At 41.0% G+C, this 26660-nt stretch overlaps 1 protein-coding gene across 3 annotated transcripts in view; it reads left to right on the top strand.

Annotated features, from left to right (window-relative positions):
* The window catches only part of LOC128263966 (transcription-associated protein 1-like), a 249763-nt gene that overhangs the window by 110735 nt on the left and 112368 nt on the right, over positions 1-26660 (top strand). The gene's annotated exons all lie outside the window — the stretch shown is intronic.

Below are 26660 nucleotides of genomic sequence, written 5' to 3' on the forward strand. Positions count from 1 at the left end.
TTCAATTTTTTTTTAAGTTTTAGACTATTTTTTTCTCTGGTTCAAGATCTTTTATTCTCGAGTTCAAGATCTTTTCCTCTCGATTTATGATTTACTTGCGTATATGTTGAAAAACATTGAAGCTATGATGATTTGCAGCTCAATTAGATAGTTATTTTATATAATTTTATTATTTCTATGGGAGCTATGTGATATAGTCCGTTTTTGATGAAATTAAAACCGTAATTCTGAAATAGTTACCCAATATGTCGAAGAACTAAGAAAAAAATTAAAAAACAGCTAAGTTATAGTTTTTTTCATTTTTTTTTCCGATTGTTCCTATGGGAGCTATATGATATAGTCGTCCGATTTTGATGAAATTTAAACCGAAATTCTGAAATAATTAACCATTACTATATGTCGAAGAACTAAAAAAAAAATTATGAACAGCAAAGTTATAATATTTTTTTATTTATTTTTCCGATTGTTCCTATAAGAGCTATATGCTTTAGTCGTCCGATCCTGGTCGTTTCGACTTATATACTAGACATGGCTAGATCGACTCTCCTAGTGATGCTGATAAAAAATATATATACTTTATTGGGTTGGAGACTGAAATTATAATACCCTCTGCAAGTGTATAAAAATGCTGAAATAGAGAAGATTTGCTCTTGGTTTTTTTGTTCTCAGATTTTTTCGGTGTAGTTAAAAAAAAGTAAAGTTTGTAAGAAGCGTTAAATACACGCGTTATCTCGTGTTTTTGTTTTGTACTTTGGCTCCATTATGTTAGTAAAGTTATTAAAAAACAACAAAACAAAAACACAAATTAAGGTCAGGTCAGGTTTCGAACGCGTATAACATGGTTTGGTAGGCGCAACAACGCCACATGACAAGCTGGGATGGGCCCGCAGTGTGGGTTCCACGACAAAGTTCTTCCACCACTGGAACCCGCAATACATCATATTTTTTTGTATGAGATGTCCCATCTATGTAATATATAATATACTCTTTGATTTTAGTTAAAGGTATTAAAATTAAAATGCTGACTGATTTAATAAATACAGATTTTTAGTTATACTTTTTTTTCAGTTATCCACTCTTTTCTTTTATTTAAATAAGATCAGCTCAGGTTTTTAAATAGTCTGTTTACTTGGATTTCAAGTTATTTGAATGGAAGAACTCAGAGATTAAATAAAGCCTCAGGGTAGTCATATGGGACCTTTGCCATTTACTTACTTATTCTCGTGTACGAATTTATGCTGACGATGTAAAACTTGGTTTGTCCTAAAATAATTTACAATCGGGTTTCGGTTTACAGTCAGATATTTATAGTTCTCAGAGATGGTGTCAATCTAAGCTCTTAAATCTGAATTGCCTTAAGTGTAACGTATTGACTTTTTATAAGGGGACGCCTTCATTAATCAGCTATTCTCTTTAAAATTCGATTAAGGAAATCTTGTTGACCCAAAATTAACGTTCGACTGGTTCTTGGGTTATTTGAGCGATCATCGAATGAATTACATGATCATTATACAAATAAACTATTATTTAGTTCCCTTGTCCGTCCTAACTGTAAAATTGCGCTCCCATTTGGCTTCCCAAATACACATCGATTGTATTGAGTTGGTACAAAAAAAAAACAATGCGGAACAACAGGAATAACAAGAATTATGGGGACATTAATTATCCTGAAGACCAAATTGAATGGACGGCCACAAGGCCAGCCATCAGTTACCAAAATCCATACCTGGAAACCGATAAGCAGCTGGCTATAATATAATTCATAAAATTTTCTGTGCACACACTATAACCCAATTTCAATTTTCAACCATTTGATTTCTTTACTATTATCTATGCAAAGCCAAATTAACTATAAACATTTTTTATTAAACCTCTTGTAAGTAAAATTGAAATAGAAATAGGTATTAAAAACAACAATAAAGAAAGCAAACTTCGGCAAGCCGAAGTTTATATACCCTTGCAGCCATTGCAAAAATTAAATGTTCTTGAAAAAATGTACATTTCGAGTTATATGCGTATATGTTTCACAACATTAAACTATGATGATTTTCAGCTCAATTACTCAAACGTTCCTAGGGCAGCTATACGATATCCTTTTCCGATTTTAATAAAATTAAAGGCGTAATTCAACTATTAATATTTCCGAAACAACTGAAAAAAGTACAAAAGTAGAGAAATTAAAATTTTTTAAATAAATTATTTAATTTCCGTTTTTAACATGGGAGCTACACAACTGGTTAAAATAATAATTACATAGGTATAATTTTCAATTGTTAGGACGAAGCTCGAAAGTTATGGATAAAGTTATATGGGTAACCCCATATATTCAATACAAAGCATAAATCTGTGCTGGATGGCCATCTCTGCTCTGTTCAAAATAATAAGTACACTAGTAATTTTATTAAATTTTAAGACATTTAACCTAGGTTTGGGCTAAGAAGCTTTTGTGGTTTTTATTAACTCCTTGCTTCTTTATGAATATTCGAGACTAAAAAAATATTTAGATGGCCCAAAACAAGCAGTGCACCCTTTAAGAAACGAATATGGTCGTAAATCTTCAAATTTAAGGGAAAAGTCTTCGGGAAATTGCGAAAAGTCTTAGACGCTCGGTGTGTTTTGTTCAATACGCATTGAACCCAAAAGCTTATGTTGAAAAAAAAGACGGAAGAAGAAATCTTTACAATCAACGGACACTGCATCGTCAGACTTGCAAAAATTGATTCCTTTATGTCTTCCAAGGCCATTGCCGCCAAAATCTTATACGGTTTGTCGTAGACTTAAAATTGCCGGCCTTCCAGGACATATAGCACGAAAAAATATTTAAAGATGAGGCGACAGTTTGCTCAAAATCATTTGGAGTGGTCTAAATCAAAAGGCTCTAAAAAGTGGAATATTAATTTATGGAATAATATTTTATTATTTTTTGACAACGACTTCAGACGCCCAAAAGTCAAAAAATTTGACGCCCGGTACAAAAAGAAGACCGTTAAGCACGGAGTCGGAGTTTGGGGTTTTTTTTCTTGGCATGGCGTTGGTCCCATTCATCTCATTAGTGATACTGTGACCCGATTTGGATATAAAAGTTGGATAATAAGACGTTCTGCTACCATGTGCTGAGGAAAATATGCCCTTGCGATGGGTCTTTCAACAAGATAACGACCCAAAACACACCTCAAAGCTGATCGAGGCTTGGTTTGCAGAAAACCAGTTGAACGTTATTATTTGGCCAAGCCAGCCTCCGGACTTAAGTCCGGTCGAAAACTTTTGGGGATTCTTAAAACGGCGAATCGGAAGAAATACTTTTCGAAATCCCGAAGAATTGTGGAGATTTGTCACAAAACCGTGGTATAAAATTACAGTGGAGACCTGCCGCAAACTTATATATAGTATGCTCAAAAGAATGGCCAAGTTCCTACAAAAAAGGGTGGCTATACTGGATACTAATTATAAATTATTACTACTGCGAAAATAGTAAACATAGTTCTAAGCTTTTTGAGTTTTTCGTTTTGTAGAATTGACCGACCGATAGCCATCCGAGGCAGCCATATGAACAGACTGGTGTTTCATACATAAACCGCAATGTTAAAGCTATCCAATAAAAAAAATTTTTTTTTAATATACTCGTTATTTTATATCGATTTTAAAACGCAAATCTTTCGTGGGCCACCCTGTATAAATCCGACTTCGTTATTCAGGAACGCACAGTTTTGATCTTCCAATAAAATAAAAATATAACTCTTAGCGAATTTATATTCAAGTCAGCAAACAAAAAACTGAAAATTTAGAAAGTTTTTTTTTATCTGTTCAATTTTCTATAATGTTAGAAGTTAAGAATTTCTTGTAAAATTTAAGCGAAAACGAAGATATAAAATATTTACCTACCTCGTTATACACAATTGTATTTTGCCGATTTTGCAAAATGTCAGAAGCACTTTTAAGCACTCTTTTGATAGAAATCCGATGGAAATTAACATAGCTATAGAAATTATAAACAATATAGAGAAAACGTTAGCAAAATGTCATCAAAATCGAGTTATTTTAGAAGGCCTCTGCTGGCGGTCTGCCCCTGATCGACCGTGGCTATTCCGGTAGTCGCTGATGTAGAGAGAAAGATCGACTGCAAGCGGGGAACTCGACTATAGCATTCTTTTTTTTTTTTTTGGCAAATTGACAACCAACTTAAACGATAACAGCGTCATGTGCTTCTAATCTTCATCATAAGAAGAAGATAAGATAGTTTTCCTATCAAAAGGAACAAAAACAAAGTATACTTTTTACGTAGGGAAATTTAATTGCCCCAGTACAGGAATTAAAAATTCGATTACTTATAAAAACTCATTATCAATCAGTATCGGCGTGAAAGATAAATACTGACAATAATCGACATGCAGGTAGTTGCAGCACAAGCCTTCAGAGAAGTTTTTTTAAAGCGCCTTACGTTACGAAAATTTGAGCATTAGTAAAACAAACCGTATACATTTAGCAAGGGCTGTTGGAAACTTTGTTTTCGCTTGCTCTGGTGGTCATCAAATTTTTCTGAATTATCAAAAGTTGTCAACGAGGCTTTTACAACCTTCTATTATCAATCAGAGGAAAAACGGTAATTGGTCATTGCTTATATTCACAGTGCACACTGATTTCGTTAAAAATCAATAAACACGGTCATTAAATTTTTTGAAACCTTTTACACAATTTGTCTTTAAAATGCCCAATATTTTTTATTTTCAAGACGGTTTTGCTGGAAATCTACCGCTTATTTCGAACACTAGAATTATAAGCATGAGCACATGTTCATTTTCAAAGCACAGCTATTCTTTGCTCAAAATATTTCAAAGCAAAACGCGCTATTCAAATTGGTAGGGTAATTGTTCATAACATAAAATTATGTTTAATGAATTTTGAAGCTGAAGGAATACTTTATATTGTGTAATAAATAAAAACTAACTTGATTCGTTTTTTTTTTTGTGAATCTAATGTTTGGTGTAACCCAGATTTTTGTACAATTTATGTGCTTCTTTAATTTGTTTAACTAAGGTTTGACCTTAGTTGGAATTCCCCCTTGGAATTTATTTACCATTTATTTATTAGTTTTAAGGTGAAAAATTTAATACGTTAAGTTTAGCTGCGGAAAGTTTCGGATATATTTATAATCAATAACTAACTAATAACTAACATGCTTTCCCATTTTTTTAAATGTCAAATTTGCCCAGTGTACGTTTTTCCAACTGCATATATTCAATTTGTGGTTCATATAATTTGTGTAATTTTGAGTTTAAAATTAATGATTTTTTATGCTTTGCATTTGATAGGGCTTGGTCTTTCCTTGTAGTGTCGACAATGCACTTTGGGGAAAATTTCCATTTTTCGAATTAATAACTCAAGAACAAAATTTTATTTTATTCTTATAGTTTTTGCTTGATTGAAATGATTCAAATTTGACAAATATATAGTAGATGCCAAAGAAACAATTGGTTAAAATACAAGTTGTTTTATAAAAAACATTTTTGTTTCCTAGGATACCCGTACCATACTAACCAGTTGTGCGTTTAATAACGCTTTTAACGTATTGTTAAAAAAAAAATCCAAAATCAAGATGGGAGCACATTAACATTTAGCAGCCATGGGGACACCTGGTCAAAGTACGGAATATTGTGTTAAAAATATTATTTTTTTTATATTATTAAAAAATTGAGTAACCATTTAAATATTTACTGACTATATACACTTTTATATATGGAACTAAATTCATTAATACATTTGAATGCTTTTTGTACGATTTTTTTGTTTCGGTTGCAGATTTTTTTTTCAAATTTTGGCAAAAAATTTGGCTTTTGCTTTTTAGGCTCCTTTATATTTCGAAACCATAATATTTTAATACATTTTTCTTTTCAAAAGTTGATGTTCGAATTTTTTTAGTTAGAGTTGCTTTTCTGCTTGCGCCATACACAAATTTCCGCAGATTGTGCGCATGTGTGCACACTACGACAACGTTTCCTTCAATCACAATGTTTGCGCACTCAGCGCTTGTATTTAAATCACTAGTTGTAGGGCGAGAGTGGGAGCCAATAAAGCTTTCGTCTGTTCGCTCTTGCGAATTCGCCCCGTCTCTCGCCACCGTAGCATAAGTTAGGTTCTAAGAGAAATTATTGAAATATAATTGTTAGTGATCCATCGAACGTCATCGTAGCCACTCCTTTTCGTCGCGCTTTCGACATAGTTTTCACAAGTTTCGCAATTAAAATCGTCTCGAACTACTGCGTTCACAAGTTTTCGCGTTGTTAATACAAAATAGTATTAAATTTTCATGTTCTTCAATTTCTGTTGTGTCGCCGGATAAACCCTTCCTTTTGTAGGCGTTTTCCATTAACCAGTTTTTGTTTGGACTTATTTAAAATTGAAATCAGCAATGACTTTGTCATTACGGCCCTCTTGGCCGGCAGCGGCACCGACGTCGTCCCTTCAGAGGGGGCGGTGTTTGCGCACTCAGCGCTTGTATTTAAATCACTAGTTGTAGGGCGAGAGTGGGAGCCAATAAAGCTTTCGTCTGTTCGCTCTTGCGAATTCGCCCCGTCTCTCGCCACCGTAGCATAAGTTAGGTTCTAAGAGAAATTATTGAAATATAATTGTTAGTGATCCATCGAACGTCATCGTAGCCACTCCTTTTCGTCGCGCTTTCGACATAGTTTTCACAAGTTTCGCAATTAAAATCGTTTCGAACTACTGCGTTCACAAAGTTTTCGCGTTATTAATACAAAATAGTATTAAATTTTTCATGGTGACCCCGACGTGATTAGCAGTAGAGTTCGCGAGTTTTAATTTTTTTTTCGGTGAAAAACTATAAACAATACCAACAAAAACCAATTTATTCGTGGCGGTTCGGCCAATAAATTAAATTCAATAATTTCGTCGCTGGAAATTTTCTGCCGTTCTTGAAGTTGCGCCTGCCGCCAAATGGAAGTCAAAAAGGAAGTTGCAATTATCAAGTCGGCCATCCAGGTATAGAGTGCCAAAAGTTGAAAGTTAATCTGTGGCGTTTTGTCAATTGTGTTTTGGCCCATCTTTTAACTTTTTGCATTCGTGTAAAAATCGGTAGATAGTGAGCATTCTAACCAAGAAATAAAAATTTGCATGTACTAACAACCAAAATTCTACAATAAACATAATATATTTCGAATTATATGTGAATCGCTTTGGCCAAAAAACAAGCAATAAAATACTCGTCGTCGGCCCAATTAGTGCGAACTTATTTCCCCCAACTTTCGTCGTAGTGAGCACCAATTTAGGGTATAAATAAAAATAGCTGGAAAAAAGAGCAAATTGTGAAAAGTGTAGCTCTCAGAAAATTAGCGGCATTAACTTTCGCCGCAGTTTGTCCGAACATTTCCCGCGCTTTTCAGAATATTCCCGCGCTTTTCCAATTTTTCCGCGCTTTTCATAATTTTGCGCGCATTTTGGCGTCAGGCTTTTATATTCGTTGCCCTTAGTTATCGGTCAGTGTATCATTCTCCGTTAGCATTTGCATAGGAAGAGCCGCTAGCCGCGTACACATACACACGCACACCGACACCGCTGCCGCTATTTCGAGTTATCTTTTGTCGTTTTCGTTCTCGATCGCTGCAGCAGTGCTATTTTCGGTCTGCCTAAACGTTTGTTCGTTTTTTCGGTACGCTTGAGCTTGAGCGGTAGCTCCCCTACAGTGCGTGCGTGCGGCATATACTGTCGCAGGGTTTATATAAAAAATATAAAAACCCTATTTAGATTTTTCGCTGTAATTCTCTCGGCACTTAGCTCCCTTACACCGTGTGCGATCGGTATATTACTCGTTGATTTTTATTATATTATTCGATACCAACCAAATAAATACAAATAAACGCAATGGCAACTAAGGATATCAAAGAGCTTAAACACCAACGAGATGTTTGCATGAAAAGTATTAACCGAACTTATCGCCACTTAAAAGAAGCTAAATTATCTATAAATCCGGTCGAGCTTGAGTGTCGATTAGAGATTCTAAATACGCACATTGAAAATGCTTCACTTTTGCAAAACCAAATATAAGTGAAAGATACAAAAGATGTATACCGCGAAGAGTTGGAAGAGAGGGCCGTAATGACAAAGTCATTGCTGATTTCAATTTTAAATAAGTCCAAACAAAATAATATCGAGAAATCCGCTCCGCCAGCAAATCGCCCGCCTCAATGCCGTCTGCCGAGCGTTGCTCTCCCAACTTTTAGCGGAAAACACTCCGAATTTAAAAATTTTATAAGCCTTTTCGAAACTTTCGTTGACAAAGATGACACTTTACACGATATTAAAAAATTCACTCATTTAATTTCGTGTTTAGCTGGAGACGCTTTAAGAACAGTTAGGGCCTTTCAAGTCACTGCGGAAAATTATCCCAAAGCCCTTGCTAGCCTGAAGCGGGTGTACGATAATGATTGTCTTATTTTTTTTGACAACATATCGACACTTTTTAATTTGCAAAAAATTTCCCAGCCTTCAGCCACAGCCTTGAGAACCCTCATCGACACGGTCACAGCCTTGTAAGACTCCTTGCTGTCTATTGGGGATGATAGACGCATTACTAATGCCATTTTAATACATCTGGTAATGAGCAAGGTCGATGCAGGAACTAAAAGAAAATGGGAAGAACAGTTAGATTATACTTCGCTTACACTTTGGAGCGAATGTGAGGCGGCCCTCAACAGGCGATACCAACACATGGTAGCAGAAGAGGCTTCCAAGCCCAAAACTGTTCAGCAGACCCAATCTAAACCTAAAAAGAATGGAAATAGGAGTTTTTCGTTTGTCGCTGCCAGGAACGACTCTGTTCAATGCATGTATTGCAATTCAGCTGAACATCAGATTGGAAACTGCGCTTCCTTCGCAGCCCTAACAGTTCAGCAAAGATTCGATTTCGCTAAAAGAGCACCCGTATGCATTAACTGCTTAAGAAAGGGTCACACTGTCAAAAAATGCAAATCGAACAGATGTAGAGTGTGCAATTCCTCACATCACACTTTGCTACACATATATGCCCCAAACACAAATCTCGCGTTGCCACCTCCTTCTCAGCCCACGCTCATGCAGGAGTCTCCATCCACTTCGCATGTTGTGCATGCGAATGCATCGGATCGAGTCATTCTTGCAACTGCTGTTGTGAGCGTCCAAACAAAAAGCGGCGAGTTTGTATTAGCTCGAGCGTTGCTCGACACTAGTTCACAAATAAACTTTGTAACCGACGAGCTCGCTCAGAGGCTCAAAATTACAAGAGAGGACGTGTGCATGAGCTTGCGAGGCATTGGTGGAACTAATTCCCAAGCCACAAAAAAATACACACGATTGTGAAGTCGCGAGTAGGGAACAGCCAGAAAAATATTTCTGGTTATCATCCGGATCAAGCGGTGAACACCAGCGGGTGGAGGGAGCCTGAAAATATTCAGTTGGCAGATCCATTCTTCTTCAAGCCCCAAAAAATAGATATGCTTATCGGCGCTGAAACATTCTTTGAACTTTTATCTATTGGCCAGATAAAGCAGGGGCCTGAATTCCCCATCCTACAAAAGACAGTTCTCGGCTGGATAGTGTCAGGCAGATGTGCCTCTGAAAATAATAAAAACGCTGAAAAAATGGTACATCTCAGCTGCCAGGAGGAAGCGTTGGAGTCAATTGACACAACCCTGCAGAAATTTTGGTCTGTGGAGGACTTGCCGCCCAAGGCTAAAGTCCATACTCCTGAGCAACAACTCTGTCAACAATACTTTGAGAAAAATATTCAAAGATTGTCGTCCGGTAGATTTTCGGTTCGTTTGCCGTTTAAATCTGACCCAAATACTCTTGGTTCGTCATACGAAGTTGTGAAACGTAGATTTTTGTCGCTAGAAAGGAAATTGTCAAAGGACCCTTCGCTGAAGAAGATGTATATTGAATTCATGGAGGAATATGCTTCACTGGGCAACACGTCCTCCACCAATGACAAAATTCCGAATACTCCGCAATATTTCATTCCGCACCAATGCGTTTTACGGCCACAAAGTACTTCAACTAAGTTGAGAGTAGTTTTCGATGCATCGAGCCGTACTTCTACGCAGGTAGCGTTGAATGACATCTTGATGGTAGGCCCAACTATTCAAGAGGAGCTGTACTCGACTCTGCTTCGGTTTAGATTGCATAAGTTTGCCCTTGCGGCCGACGTCAAAAAGATGTATCGCCAAGTGATGGTGGACGAAGCTGATCGTAACTTCCAGCTCATAGTATGGAGACGAGATCCTTCTGAGTCCCTGAAAATCTTTAAGTTGAACACCGTTACATATGGAACTTCGCCAGCACCCTTTTTGGCGATTCGGTGTTTAATGCGGCTAGGAGAGATGGCGCAAGAAACTCATCCAAAAGCCGCAAAGGTTATTCAGAATGATTTTTATGTTGACGATTTGTTGACTGGCGCCGGATGCGTTGAGGACCTGCAAAGCCTTCGAGACGAAGTTTCTCAGGTCTTGCAAGAGGCAGGCTTTGAATTGGCAAAGTGGTTTTCAAACTGCCCACAGTTATCCGCATCTGATAGCGCTGTAATGCCACTTATGGCAGACTCAGACGTAACCAAGACCCTTGGCGTGGTTTGGTTACCGGTTAAAGATTACTTTCAATTTCGGTTGGATGACTCTTTCCTGGATCTTCGCGCGACAAAACGAAATATTTTGTCGGTGACTGCTCGACTTTTCGACCCACTTGGCCTCTTGTGTCCTTTGGTCACAAAGGCAAAGATGTTGTTGCAGGAACTGTGGCTTCGAAAATTAGATTGGGACAAGTCGCTACCGATGCAGTTGCTCACGTCGTGGGATACGTTTAAAGCGACGCTTCTGCAGCTGCCTAAAATTAAGGTATCGCGATTCGTCAACACAGATCCACAAGTCCCGATTCAAATACATGGTTTCGCTGACGCTTCCATGCGAGCGTATTGAGCGTGCATCTACGTTCGGACTCAAACTGCTGAAGGTTTGAAAGTGTCTTTATTGACCGCCAAATCGAAAGTAGCTCCCCTCAAGACGAAAACTTTGCCTCGCCTTGAGCTGTGTGCAGCTCACCTTTTAGCAGATCTCTATAATCGTGTCAGGCCTTTGCTAAATTCTCCCATTGAGAATGTTTTCTTGTGGACAGACTCCGAGATCACTTTACACTGGATTAAAACCCATCCCTCGTCGTTGTCGGTTTTTGTTTCGAACCGGGTTGCAGAAATTCAGGAGTGGTCGGAGAAAGCAATTTGGAGACACGTTCCCACGAAAGTCAACCCAGCAGATATAGTGTCCCGAGGATGTGACGTAGAGGAGCTTACAACGTCCATTTGGTTCGGTGGGCATTCGTTCTTGCTAGACTCAGAAAATAATTGGCCTGTAAATAAACATTTCAAACTGCCGGCTGATGTAATGTCGATGGAGCTACGCAAATCGGCAATAGCTCTCGTAGTCAGCCCAGAGCCAAATTTTCGTCGCACCTGAAGCTTCTGAGAGTTTTCGTGTGGGTTTTTCGTTTTATTCAAAGGTGCAGAAAGGTGTCGAAGCCCTTTGAAAAAAGTATTTCGCCAAGAGAACTGGATTTCGCTTTTGATAAAATTGTCGAAGTTGTCCAATTTCACGACTACATAAGTAAAATTCGGAAGAATAAACCGGTAGCAACGAATATTCAAAAGTTAAACCCTTTTCTTCAGGAAAATAAATTAGATTGGTGCTCCTCGACATTGCTACGAGTTGGGGGTCGGTTATTGAATGCTCCTATCCCGTACGAAGCCAAATTCCCGTTGTTGCTGTCTAAAAGTTCACAGTTCGTCAGATCCTATTTGTCATACCTGCACGTTACGAACTGTCACGCTGGCCCACGAGCTCTCGTAAGTCGTCTGCGCGAGAAAATCTGGCTAGTTAATGCTCAAGAAGTCTGCCGACAAACAGTTCGATCGTGCATGCGCTGCTTTCGCTGTAAGCCGCAACTTTTGACGCAAATTATGGGAAACTTGCCAGCAGATAGACTTCGAGCTCTCCGCCCGTTCAATATTTGTGGCGTTGATTTTTCATGGTGACCCCGACGTGATTAGCAGTAGAGTTCGCGAGTTTTAATTTTTTTTTCGGTGAAAAACTATAAACAATACCAACAAAAACCAATTTATTCGTGGCGGTTCGGCCAATAAATTAAATTCAATAATTTCGTCGCTGGAAATTTTCTGCCGTTCTTGAAGTTGCGCCTGCCGCCAAATGGAAGTCAAAAAGGAAGTTGCAATTATCAAGTCGGCCATCCAGGTATAGAGTGCCAAAAGTTGAAAGTTAATCTGTGGCGTTTTGTCAATTGTGTTTTGGCCCATCTTTTAACTTTTTGCATTCGTGTAAAAATCGGTAGATAGTGAGCATTCTAACCAAGAAATAAAAATTTGCATGTACTAACAACCAAAATTCTACAATAAACATAATATATTTCGAATTATATGTGAATCGCTTTGGCCAAAAAACAAGCAATAAAATACTCGTCGTCGGCCCAATTAGTGCGAACTTATTTCCCCCAACTTTCGTCGTAGTGAGCACCAATTTAGGGTATAAATAAAAATAGCTGGAAAAAAGAGCAAATTGTGAAAAGTGTAGCTCTCAGAAAATTAGCGGCATTAACTTTCGCCGCAGTTTGTCCGAACATTTCCCGCGCTTTTCAGAATATTCCCGCGCTTTTCCAATTTTTCCGCGCTTTTCATAATTTTGCGCGCATTTTGGCGTCAGGCTTTTATATTCGTTGCCCTTAGTTATCGGTCAGTGTATCATTCTCCGTTAGCATTTGCATAGGAAGAGCCGCTAGCCGCGTACACATACACACGCACACCGACACCGCTGCCGCTATTTCGAGTTATCTTTTGTCGTTTTCGTTCTCGATCGCTGCAGCAGTGCTATTTTCGGTCTGCCTAAACGTTTGTTCGTTTTTTCGGTACGCTTGAGCTTGAGCGGTAGCTCCCCTACAGTGCGTGCGTGCGGCATATACTGTCGCAGGGTTTATATAAAAAATATAAAAACCCTATTTAGATTTTTCGCTGTAATTCTCTCGGCACTTAGCTCCCTTACACCGTGTGCGATCGGTATATTACTCGTTGATTTTTATTATATTATTCGATACCAACCAAATAAATACAAATAAACGCAATGGCAACTAAGGATATCAAAGAGCTTAAACACCAACGAGATGTTTGCATGAAAAGTATTAACCGAACTTATCGCCACTTAAAAGAAGCTAAATTATCTATAAATCCGGTCGAGCTTGAGTGTCGATTAGAGATTCTAAATACGCACATTGAAAATGCTTCACTTTTGCAAAACCAAATATAAGTGAAAGATACAAAAGATGTATACCGCGAAGAGTTGGAAGAGAGGGCCGTAATGACAAAGTCATTGCTGATTTCAATTTTAAATAAGTCCAAACAAAATAATATCGAGAAATCCGCTCCGCCAGCAAATCGCCCGCCTCAATGCCGTCTGCCGAGCGTTGCTCTCCCAACTTTTAGCGGAAAACACTCCGAATTTAAAAATTTTATAAGCCTTTTCGAAACTTTCGTTGACAAAGATGACACTTTACACGATATTAAAAAATTCACTCATTTAATTTCGTGTTTAGCTGGAGACGCTTTAGGAACAGTTAGGGCCTTTCAAGTCACTGCGGAAAATTATCCCAAAGCCCTTGCTAGCCTGAAGCGGGTGTACGATAATGATTGTCTTATTTTTTTTGACAACATATCGACACTTTTTAATTTGCAAAAAATTTCCCAGCCTTCAGCCACAGCCTTGAGAACCCTCATCGACACGGTCACAGCCTTGCTGTCTATTGGGGATGATAGACGCATTACTAATGCCATTTTAATACATCTGGTAATGAGCAAGGTCGATGCAGGAACTAAAAGAAAATGGGAAGAACAGTTAGATTATACTTCGCTTACACTTTGGAGCGAATGTGAGGCGGCCCTCAACAGGCGATAACAACACATGGTAGCAGAAGAGGCTTCCAAGCCCAAAACTGTTCAGCAGACCCAATCTAAACCTAAAAAGAATGGAAATAGGAGTTTTTCGTTTGTCGCTGCCAGGAACGACTCTGTTCAATGCATGTATTGCAATTCAGCTGAACATCAGATTGGAAACTGCGCTTCCTTCGCAGCCCTAACAGTTCAGCAAAGATTCGATTTCGCTAAAAGAGCACCCTTATGCATTAACTGCTTAAGAAAGGGTCACACTGTCAAAAAATGCAAGTCGAACAGATGTAGAGTGTGCAATTCCTCACATCACACTTTGCTACACATATATGCCCCAAACACAAATCTCGCGTTGCCACCTCCTTCTCAGCCCACGCTCATGCAGGAGTCTCCATCCACTTCGCATGTTGTGCATGCGAATGCATCGGATCGAGTCATTCTTGCAACTGCTGTTGTGAGCGTCCAAACAAAAAGCGGCGAGTTTGTATTAGCTCGAGCGTTGCTCGACACTAGTTCACAAATAAACTTTGTAACCGACGAGCTCGCTCAGAGGCTCAAAATTACAAGAGAGGACGTGTGCATGAGCTTGCGAGGCATTGGTGGAACTAATTCCCAAGCCACAAAAAAATACACACGATTGTGAAGTCGCGAGTAGGGAACAGCCAGAAAAATATTTCTGGTTATCATCCGGATCAAGCGGTGAACACCAGCGGGTGGAGGGTGCCTGAAAATATTCAGTTGGCAGATCCATTCTTCTTCAAGCCCCAAAAAATAGATATGCTTATCGGCGCTGAAACATTCTTTGAACTTTTATCTATTGGCCAGATAAAGCAGGGGCCTGAATTCCCCATCCTACAAAAGACAGTTCTCGGCTGGATAGTGTCAGGCAGATGTGCCTCTGAAAATAATAAAAACGCTGAAAAAATGGTACATCTCAGCTGCCAGGAGGAAGCGTTGGAGTCAATTGACACAACCCTGCAGAAATTTTGGTCTGTGGAGGACTTGCCGCCCAAGGCTAAAGTCCATACTCCTGAGCAACAACTCTGTCAACAATACTTTGAGAAAAATATTCAAAGATTGTCGTCCGGTAGATTTTCGGTTCGTTTGCCGTTTAAATCTGACCCAAATACTCTTGGTTCGTCATACGAAGTTGTGAAACGTAGATTTTTGTCGCTAGAAAGGAAATTGTCAAAGGACCCTTCGCTGAAGAAGATGTATATTGAATTCATGGAGGAATATGCTTCACTGGGCAACACGTCCTCCACCAATGACAAAATTCCGAATACTCCGCAATATTTCATTCCGCACCAATGCGTTTTACGGCCACAAAGTACTTCAACTAAGTTGAGAGTAGTTTTCGATGCATCGAGCCGTACTTCTACGCAGGTAGCGTTGAATGACATCTTGATGGTAGGCCCAACTATTCAAGAGGAGCTGTACTCGACTCTGCTTCGGTTTAGATTGCATAAGTTTGCCCTTGCGGCCGACGTCAAAAAGATGTATCGCCAAGTGATGGTGGACGAAGCTGATCGTAACTTCCAGCTCATAGTATGGAGACGAGATCCTTCTGAGTCCCTGAAAATCTTTAAGTTGAACACCGTTACATATGGAACTTCGCCAGCACCCTTTTTGGCGATTCGGTGTTTAATGCGGCTAGGAGAGATGGCGCAAGAAACTCATCCAAAAGCCGCAAAGGTTATTCAGAATGATTTTTATGTTGACGATTTGTTGACTGGCGCCGGATGCGTTGAGGACCTGCAAAGCCTTCGAGACGAAGTTTCTCAGGTCTTGCAAGAGGCAGGCTTTGAATTGGCAAAGTGGTTTTCAAACTGCCCACAGTTATCCGCATCTGATAGCGCTGTAATGCCACTTATGGCAGACTCAGACGTAACCAAGACCCTTGGCGTGGTTTGGTTACCGGTTAAAGATTACTTTCAATTTCGGTTGGATGACTCTTTCCTGGATCTTCGCGCGACAAAACGAAATATTTTGTCGGTGACTGCTCGACTTTTCGACCCACTTGGCCTCTTGTGTCCTTTGGTCACAAAGGCAAAGATGTTGTTGCAGGAACTGTGGCTTCGAAAATTAGATTGGGACAAGTCGCTACCGATGCAGTTGCTCACGTCGTGGGATACGTTTAAAGCGACGCTTCTGCAGCTGCCTAAAATTAAGGTATCGCGATTCGTCAACACAGATCCACAAGTCCCGATTCAAATACATGGTTTTGCTGACGCTTCCATGCGAGCGTATTGAGCGTGCATCTACGTTCGGACTCAAACTGCTGAAGGTTTGAAAGTGTCTTTATTGACCGCCAAATCGAAAGTAGCTCCCCTCAAGACGAAAACTTTGCCTCGCCTTGAGCTGTGTGCAGCTCACCTTTTAGCAGATCTCTATAATCGTGTCAGGCCTTTGCTAAATTCTCCCATTGAGAATGTTTTCTTGTGGACAGACTCCGAGATCACTTTACACTGGATTAAAACCCATCCCTCGTCGTTGTCGGTTTTTGTTTCGAACCGGGTTGCAGAAATTCAGGAGTGGTCGGAGAAAGCAATTTGGAGACACGTTCCCACGAAAGTCAACCCAGCAGATATAGTGTCCCGAGGATGTGACGTAGAGGAGCTTACAACGTCCATTTGGTTCGGTGGGCATTCGTTCTTGCTAGACTCAGAAAATAATTGGCCTGTAAATAAACATTTCAAACTGCCGGCTGATGTAATGTCGATGGAGCTACGCAAATCGGCAATAGCTCTCGTAGTCAGCCCAGAGCCAAATTTTCGTCGCACCTGAAGCTTCTGAGAGTTTTCGTGTGGGTTTTTCGTTTTATTCAAAGGTGCAGAAAGGTGTCGAAGCCCTTTGAAAAAAGTATTTCGCCAAGAGAACTGGATTTCGCTTTTGATAAAATTGTCGAAGTTGTCCAATTTCACGACTACATAAGTAAAATTCGGAAGAATAAACCGGTAGCAACGAATATTCAAAAGTTAAACCCTTTTCTTCAGGAAAATAAATTAGATTGGTGCTCCTCGACATTGCTACGAGTTGGGGGTCGGTTATTGAATGCTCCTATACCGTACGAAGCCAAATTCCCGTTGTTGCTGTCTAAAAGTTCACAGTTCGTCAGATCCTATTTGTCATACCTGCACGTTACGAACTGTCACGCTGGCCCACGAGCTCTCGTAAGTCGTCTGCGCGAGAAAATCTGGCTAGTTAATGCTCAAGAAGTCTGCCGACAAACAGTTCGATCGTGCATGCGCTGCTTTCGCTGTAAGCCGCAACTTTTGACGCAAATTATGGGAAACTTGCCAGCAGATAGACTTCGAGCTCTCCGCCCGTTCAATATTTGTGGCGTTGATTTTTCATGGTGACCCCGACGTGATTAGCAGTAGAGTTCGCGAGTTTTAATTTTTTTTTCGGTGAAAAACTATAAACAATACCAACAAAAACCAATTTATTCGTGGCGGTTCGGCCAATAAATTAAATTCAATAATTTCGTCGCTGGAAATTTTCTGCCGTTCTTGAAGTTGCGCCTGCCGCCAAATGGAAGTCAAAAAGGAAGTTGCAATTATCAAGTCGGCCATCCAGGTATAGAGTGCCAAAAGTTGAAAGTTAATCTGTGGCGTTTTGTCAATTGTGTTTTGGCCCATCTTTTAACTTTTTGCATTCGTGTAAAAATCGGTAGATAGTGAGCATTCTAACCAAGAAATAAAAATTTGCATGTACTAACAACCAAAATTCTACAATAAACATAATATATTTCGAATTATATGTGAATCGCTTTGGCCAAAAAACAAGCAATAAAATACTCGTCGTCGGCCCAATTAGTGCGAACTTATTTCCCCCAACTTTCGTCGTAGTGAGCACCAATTTAGGGTATAAATACAAATAGCTGGAAAAAAGAGCAAATTGTGAAAAGTGTAGCTCTCAGAAAATTAGCGGCATTAACTTTCGCCGCAGTTTGTCCGAACATTTCCCGCGCTTTTCAGAATATTCCCGCGCTTTTCCAATTTTTCCGCGCTTTTCATAATTTTGCGCGCATTTTGGCGTCAGGCTTTTATATTCGTTGCCCTTAGTTATCGGTCAGTGTATCATTCTCCGTTAGCATTTGCATAGGAAGAGCCGCTAGCCGCGTACACATACACACGCACACCGACACCGCTGCCGCTATTTCGAGTTATCTTTTGTCGTTTTCGTTCTCGATCGCTGCAGCAGTGCTATTTTCGGTCTGCCTAAACGTTTGTTCGTTTTTTCGGTACGCTTGAGCTTGAGCGGTAGCTCCCCTACAGTGCGTGCGTGCGGCATATACTGTCGCAGGGTTTATATAAAAAATATAAAAACCCTATTTAGATTTTTCGCTGTAATTCTCTCGGCACTTAGCTCCCTTACACCGTGTGCGATCGGTATATTACTCGTTGATTTTTATTATATTATTCGATACCAACCAAATAAATACAAATAAACGCAATGGCAACTAAGGATATCAAAGAGCTTAAACACCAACGAGATGTTTGCATGAAAAGTATTAACCGAACTTATCGCCACTTAAAAGAAGCTAAATTATCTATAAATCCGGTCGAGCTTGAGTGTCGATTAGAGATTCTAAATACGCACATTGAAAATGCTTCACTTTTGCAAAACCAAATATAAGTGAAAGATACAAAAGATGTATACCGCGAAGAGTTGGAAGAGAGGGCCGTAATGACAAAGTCATTGCTGATTTCAATTTTAAATAAGTCCAAACAAAATAATATCGAGAAATCCGCTCCGCCAGCAAATCGCCCGCCTCAATGCCGTCTGCCGAGCGTTGCTCTCCCAACTTTTAGCGGAAAACACTCCGAATTTAAAAATTTTATAAGCCTTTTCGAAACTTTCGTTGACAAAGATGACACTTTACACGATAATAAAAAATTCACTCATTTAATTTCGTGTTTAGCTGGAGACGCTTTAGGAACAGTTAGGGCCTTTCAAGTCACTGCGGAAAATTATCCCAAAGCCCTTGCTAGCCTGAAGCGGGTGTACGATAATGATTGTCTTATTTTTTTTGACAACATATCGACACTTTTTAATTTGCAAAAAATTTCCCAGCCTTCAGCCACAGCCTTGAGAACCCTCATCGACACGGTCACAGCCTTGCTGTCTATTGGGGATGATAGACGCATTACTAATGCCATTTTAATACATCTGGTAATGAGCAAGGTCGATGCAGGAACTAAAAGAAAATGGGAAGAACAGTTAGATTATACTTCGCTTACACTTTGGAGCGAATGTGAGGCGGCCCTCAACAGGCGATAACAACACATGGTAGCAGAAGAGGCTTCCAAGCCCAAAACTGTTCAGCAGACCCAATCTAAACCTAAAAAGAATGGAAATAGGAGTTTTTCGTTTGTCGCTGCCAGGAACGACTCTGTTCAATGCATGTATTGCAATTCAGCTGAACATCAGATTGGAAACTGCGCTTCCTTCGCAGCCCTAACAGTTCAGCAAAGATTCGATTTCGCTAAAAGAGCACCCTTATGCATTAACTGCTTAAGAAAGGGTCACACTGTCAAAAAATGCAAGTCGAACAGATGTAGAGTGTGCAATTCCTCACATCACACTTTGCTACACATATATGCCCCAAACACAAATCTCGCGTTGCCACCTCCTTCTCAGCCCACGCTCATGCAGGAGTCTCCATCCACTTCGCATGTTGTGCATGCGAATGCATCGGATCGAGTCATTCTTGCAACTGCTGTTGTGAGCGTCCAAACAAAAAGCGGCGAGTTTGTATTAGCTCGAGCGTTGCTCGACACTAGTTCACAAATAAACTTTGTAACCGACGAGCTCGCTCAGAGGCTCAAAATTACAAGAGAGGACGTGTGCATGAGCTTGCGAGGCATTGGTGGAACTAATTCCCAAGCCACAAAAAAATACACACGATTGTGAAGTCGCGAGTAGGGAACAGCCAGAAAAATATTTCTGGTTATCATCCGGATCAAGCGGTGAACACCAGCGGGTGGAGGGTGCCTGAAAATATTCAGTTGGCAGATCCATTCTTCTTCAAGCCCCAAAAAATAGATATGCTTATCGGCGCTGAAACATTCTTTGAACTTTTATCTATTGGCCAGATAAAGCAGGGGCCTGAATTCCCCATCCTACAAAAGACAGTTCTCGGCTGGATAGTGTCAGGCAGATGTGCCTCTGAAAATAATAAAAACGCTGAAAAAATGGTACATCTCAGCTGCCAGGAGGAAGCGTTGGAGTCAATTGACACAACCCTGCAGAAATTTTGGTCTGTGGAGGACTTGCCGCCCAAGGCTAAAGTCCATACTCCTGAGCAACAACTCTGTCAACAATACTTTGAGAAAAATATTCAAAGATTGTCGTCCGGTAGATTATCGGTTCGTTTGCCGTTTAAATCTGACCCAAATACTCTTGGTTCGTCATACGAAGTTGTGAAACGTAGATTTTTGTCGCTAGAAAGGAAATTGTCAAAGGACCCTTCGCTGAAGAAGATGTATATTGAATTCATGGAGGAATATGCTTCACTGGGCAACACGTCCTCCACCAATGACAAAATTCCGAATACTCCGCAATATTTCATTCCGCACCAATGCGTTTTACGGCCACAAAGTACTTCAACTAAGTTGAGAGTAGTTTTCGATGCATCGAGCCGTACTTCTACGCAGGTAGCGTTGAATGACATCTTGATGGTAGGCCCAACTATTCAAGAGGAGCTGTACTCGACTCTGCTTCGGTTTAGATTGCATAAGTTTGCCCTTGCGGCCGACGTCAAAAAGATGTATCGCCAAGTGATGGTGGACGAAGCTGATCGTAACTTCCAGCTCATAGTATGGAGACGAGATCCTTCTGAGTCTCGAAAATCTTTAAGTTGAACACCGTTACATATGGAACTTCGCCAGCACCCTTTTTGGCGATTCGGTGTTTAATGCGGCTAGGAGAGATGGCGCAAGAAACTCATCCAAAAGCCGCAAAGGTTATTCAGAATGATTTTTATGTTGACGATTTGTTGACTGGCGCCGGATGCGTTGAGGACCTGCAAAGCCTTCGAGACGAAGTTTCTCAGGTCTTGCAAGAGGCAGGCTTTGAATTGGCAAAGTGGTTTTCAAACTGCCCACAGTTATCCGCATCTGATAGCGCTGTAATGCCACTTATGGCAGACTCAGACGTAACCAAGACCCTTGGCGTGGTTTGGTTACCGGTTAAAGATTACTTTCAATTTCGGTTGGATGACTCTTTCCTGGATCTTCGCGCGACAAAACGAAATATTTTGTCGGTGACTGCTCGACTTTTCGACCCACTTGGCCTCTTGTGTCCTTTGGTCACAAAGGCAAAGATGTTGTTGCAGGAACTGTGGCTTCGAAAATTAGATTGGGACAAGTCGCTACCGATGCAGTTGCTCACGTCGTGGGATACGTTTAAAGCGACGCTTCTGCAGCTGCCTAAAATTAAGGTATCGCGATTCGTCAACACAGATCCACAAGTCCCGATTCAAATACATGGTTTCGCTGACGCTTCCATGCGAGCGTATTGAGCGTGCATCTACGTTCGGACTCAAACTGCTGAAGGTTTGAAAGTGTCTTTATTGACCGCCAAATCGAAAGTAGCTCCCCTCAAGACGAAAACTTTGCCTCGCCTTGAGCTGTGTGCAGCTCACCTTTTAGCAGATCTCTATAATCGTGTCAGGCCTTTGCTAAATTCTCCCATTGAGAATGTTTTCTTGTGGACAGACTCCGAGATCACTTTACACTGGATTAAAACCCATCCCTCGTCGTTGTCGGTTTTTGTTTCGAACCGGGTTGCAGAAATTCAGGAGTGGTCGGAGAAAGCAATTTGGAGACACGTTCCCACGAAAGTCAACCCAGCAGATATAGTGTCCCGAGGATGTGACGTAGAGGAGCTTACAACGTCCATTTGGTTCGGTGGGCATTCGTTCTTGCTAGACTCAGAAAATAATTGGCCTGTAAATAAACATTTCAAACTGCCGGCTGATGTAATGTCGATGGAGCTACGCAAATCGGCAATAGCTCTCGTAGTCAGCCCAGAGCCAAATTTTCGTCGCACCTGAAGCTTCTGAGAGTTTTCGTTTTTATTCAAAGGTGCAGAAAGGTGTCGAAGCCCTTTGAAAAAAGTATTTCGCCAAGAGAACTGGATTTCGCTTTTGATAAAATTGTCGAAGTTGTCCAATTTCACGACTACATAAGTAAAATTCGGAAGAATAAACCGGTAGCAACGAATATTCAAAAGTTAAACCCTTTTCTTCAGGAAAATAAATTAGATTGGTGCTCCTCGACATTGCTACGAGTTGGGGGTCGGTTATTGAATGCTCCTATCCCGTACGAAGCCAAATTCCCGTTGTTGCTGTCTAAAAGTTCACAGTTCGTCAGATCCTATTTGTCATACCTGCACGTTACGAACTGTCACGCTGGCCCACGAGCTCTCGTAAGTCGTCTGCGCGAGAAAATCTGGCTAGTTAATGCTCAAGAAGTCTGCCGACAAACAGTTCGATCGTGCATGCGCTGCTTTCGCTGTAAGCCGCAACTTTTGACGCAAATTATGGGAAACTTGCCAGCAGATAGACTTCGAGCTCTCCGCCCGTTCAATATTTGTGGCGTTGATTTTTGTGGTCCCTTCAGCACAACGTATCGTATCTGTAGTAAGCCACCGTACAAGTCGTACGTGGCCTTGTTCGTCAGTTTTGCGTCCAAAGCGGTCCACTTAGAATTAGTGTCTGACCTAACCACTGATGCGTTCTTGTTAGCATTTCAAAGGTTCGTGAGTCGTCGCGGAATTCCGGAGAAGGTGGGGTGCGACAACGCCACCAATTTCGTCGGCGCAGATCGCCACATGAGAGAGTTCCGAGCCCGTCTGGAGGAGCAGGGGGGCGGTATCGAAACATTCGCATCAAAAAAAGGATGCGAGTTTGCGTTCATACCGCCCAGAGCACCGCACTTCAGCGGACTATGGGAGGCAGGTGTGAAGTCTGCAAAGCACCTGTTCCTTCGGACGGTAGGCCAAGACCTCTTGACCGCGGAGGAGCTCGGAACTCTGCTCACCAGCGTCGAGGCCGTGCTCAACTCCAGGCCCCTCGGCGCTCTAAGCAGCGACCCGAACGTCGGCGAGGCCCTGACCCCCGGGCATCTGCTCATCGGCGGCCCTCTTCTGGCCCCACCATCAGCGGCGCTCCCGGACCAGATCAGCCTGACCTGCTTGCGACGATGGCGAGGTGTCTCGTCTCTCAGGCACAGGTTTTGGCAGCGATGGTCCCGGGAGTACATCTCCAGCCTCCAGCAGCGGTCCAAGTGGCACCAGGGGGAGCCCAACCTCGTCGTGGGAGCGCTCGTCGTCGTCGCAGAAGACAATCTTCCGCCCCAGCAGTGGAGGATTGGACGAGTGGTAGCGGTGCACGCCGGCGCCGATAGCAAGGTTCGCGTGGCGGACGTCAGGACGCAGGACGGCGAATATCGGCGAGCTGTCCACCGACTGGCCCTGTTGCCCGTTCTGGGCTGAAGAACGTCGTCCCTTCAGAGGGGGCGGTGTTTGCGCACTCAGCGCTTGTATTTAAATCACTAGTTGTAGGGCGAGAGTGGGAGCCAATAAAGCTTTCGTCTGTTCGCTCTTGCGAATTCGCCCCGTCTCTCGCCACCGTAGCATAAGTTAGGTTCTAAGAGAAATTATTGAAATATAATTGTTAGTGATCAATCGAACGTCATCGTAGCCACTCCTTTTCGTCGCGCTTTCGAACTATGTTCACAAAGTTTCGCAAATTAAAATCGTCTCGAACTACTGCGTTCACAAGTTTTCGCGTTGTTAATACAAAAAAGTATTAAATTTTCAAAGAGCTATGCTTCCGAAAAATTGATATTTCATCCCAAATGACCTTTCAAACCATTATCTAATTTTGCAAAACATTAATAAAACATATTAGTACAACCAACACAACGTACAAACCCATACAATTGATATCCAGTAAAGTAAAAGTAAAAAGCTACACTTTCTAAAAATATCAACTTGAATATATGCTGCAAAACGGTGCAATTCATTAGCGTGTGCACTTCCACAATAACAGCTGACTTAAGGGGGTCACCCCATGCAATGGTTTTAAAAAAGATTGTTTTTTTTTTGTATTTTTCGCACCTATAACATACACAAAATATGTGGATCAAGCTGCTTTTAAATATTCGCACACGTGTGGTTTTCGTTCGAACCTCCAAAACTAAAAAAGGCAAGCCTTTTTTTATATTCAAGAAAATAGCCAAAAAAAATCGAGCTGTTTTTATTGAGTGTATTTTATTTTTTTGTTACTTGATATACAGAAAAACAAGAAAGGAAGCAAACTTCGGCAAGCCGAAGTTCATATACCCTTGCAGCTTTTGCAAAAACCAAATATTCTTTAAAACATTAAAATTATGATTTACTTGCGTATATGTTTAAAAACATTGAAGCTGTGATGATTTGCAGCTCAATTATTACATAGTTATTTTTATTATTTCTATGGGAGCTATATGATATAGTCGTCCGATTTTAATGAAATTTAAACAGTAATTCTGAAATATTTAACCATTACTATATGTCGAAGATCTAAAAAAAATAATTAAATATCAGCAAAGTTATAAGTTTTTTTTTCCGATTGTTCCTATGGGAGCTATATGATATAGTCGTCCGATTTTGATGAAATTTGAACCTTAATTCTGAAATATTTAACCATTACTATATCTCGAATCACTAAAAAAAAAATCAAAAAACAGCAAAGTTATAATATTTTTTTATTTAGTTTTCCGATTGTTCCTATGGGAGCTATATGCTATAGTCGGCCGAACCGGCTCGTTCCGACTTATATACTACCTGCAATAGAAAGACAACTTTTGGGAAAGTTTCATTCAGCTTTAAAACTGAGAGACTAGTTTGCTCTATTGTCATGGCTTTCTCGAAAGCCAAATTGGTGCGCCGGAATAATGTTGTGCTCTTTCAGATATGGGATTATGCGCGTCAAAAGGCATTTTTCGAGCAGTTTTGACTGACACGCGAGTAACCTTATCGGTCTATATGAGGCTGGTATTGTGTGATCTTTTCCTGGCTTTGGGATCATTAGATTACCGACTTTTTCCATTTTTTTGGGAAGTAGCCAAGTAGCCAAGTGTAATCCCGTTAAAGAGTTTACAAATTACCTCAACTGCACAGTTTGGGAGTTCAATTAGCATCTTAGGAGTTATTAGATCACCGCCTGGGGCCTGTTTTGTTTTTAATTGCTCGCTGATGACTTTTGCAACTTCGTTTGTTTGGAACAGAATTGGCGCCGTCTCAGTTCCACCTCGAATTGACGGAGACGGTAGTGTGAATGAATTATTTGCAGGGTTTGGCTGAAAAACATTTCGAAGGTGTAAAGCAAATGTACAGGCTCTGTCTTTGTCGCTTCTGGCCCAGCTGCCTGAAGAGTCTCTTATGGGAGTTACTGTTTCGGCCGGCGCCCTTAGATTTGGGTGGGCCCTCCACAGGGGATGCTTGGTGCTGGTGGGTGAAAGTTTCTCAATGTACTGGCGTTGTGCTTTTTCTTCTTCGTGCCTTAGAGCCCTGGTAAGTCTGCGACCAGCTTCCTTAAGACTATGCTTTGAGGATGGCGATCTGCTGGTTTGCCAAGCACGCTTTAAACGTCTTTTCTCCAAAACAAGCTGTTCGATTTCAAGGTTACTTTTGTGTTGGTGTGTGTGCCCATCCCTTCCTTGCGGTGTAGAGACTTTAACTGCTGCGACGAGTACAGACTCCAGTGCATTGGCATAGCAGTCGATGTCCTCCTTGAAGTTGAGCTGTGGAGTTAGTTCGATGTGGGAACTTACGTCCTTTTTGAACTTCAGCCAGTTGGTTCGATGCGACGTCAGCCTGCAAGGGTACTCGATTAATTCCGGGCTTTGAAGAAGAGTTATTAGCACTGGTGAGTGGTCCGATGATAGATCCAAAAGCGATTTTGCAGATATTAGATTGCGAGAAATATTTTTTGTCACAGCAAAATCAATTAAATCAGGTAGTTTTCTAGGATCTGTTGCCCAGTATTGCCTGGTGAAACGTAGTCCAGTTTGTTGCATGTTTTGATGAGTGCATTATATAGTTGCCTTCCTTTGGGGGTCACAAGCCGGGATCCCCAGTGTGTGTGCTTGGCGTTGTAATCACCTGCTGCTATGAATCGCTATCCAAGTGAATTGTAGAAGTCCATGAATTGGTCTTCGGAGACTGTAAAGCGGGGTGGGCAGTAGACAGCGGCAATGACAAGCTTGCTGGTGCCCAACTGTAATTTTATCGATGTAGCTTGCAGATAATTTTTTGCAAACCGTTGGTGAAAGTGGTGTTTGATGCGGTCTCGTAGTAAATTGCCGGTTCCGCCATGTGCTTTACCATCTGGATGATCGGTGCCGTAGAACGTGTATCCCCGTATTTGAAAGTTATATTTTCTGGTGAGATGCGTTTCTGCCAGCAACATAACGTCGACATGGTTTTCGTTCAGAAATTGAGTTATTTCAGGTATATGCCGTGAAACACCGTTGGCGTTCCACAGAGTTATTCGAAGGCTAGGCATAATTTATTTGGACTGCTGAGCTGCAAGCATTTGTAACAAGATATTTTGGTTTTGCATTAAAGTTTGCATGGTGGTTTTAATGAAGGACATAAATTCCATCATATTTTGTTGCAAAGT

This window comes from Drosophila gunungcola, unplaced genomic scaffold (assembly GCF_025200985.1).
Source record: "Drosophila gunungcola strain Sukarami unplaced genomic scaffold, Dgunungcola_SK_2 000035F, whole genome shotgun sequence".
Taxonomy (NCBI): Eukaryota; Metazoa; Arthropoda; class Insecta; order Diptera; family Drosophilidae; genus Drosophila; species Drosophila gunungcola.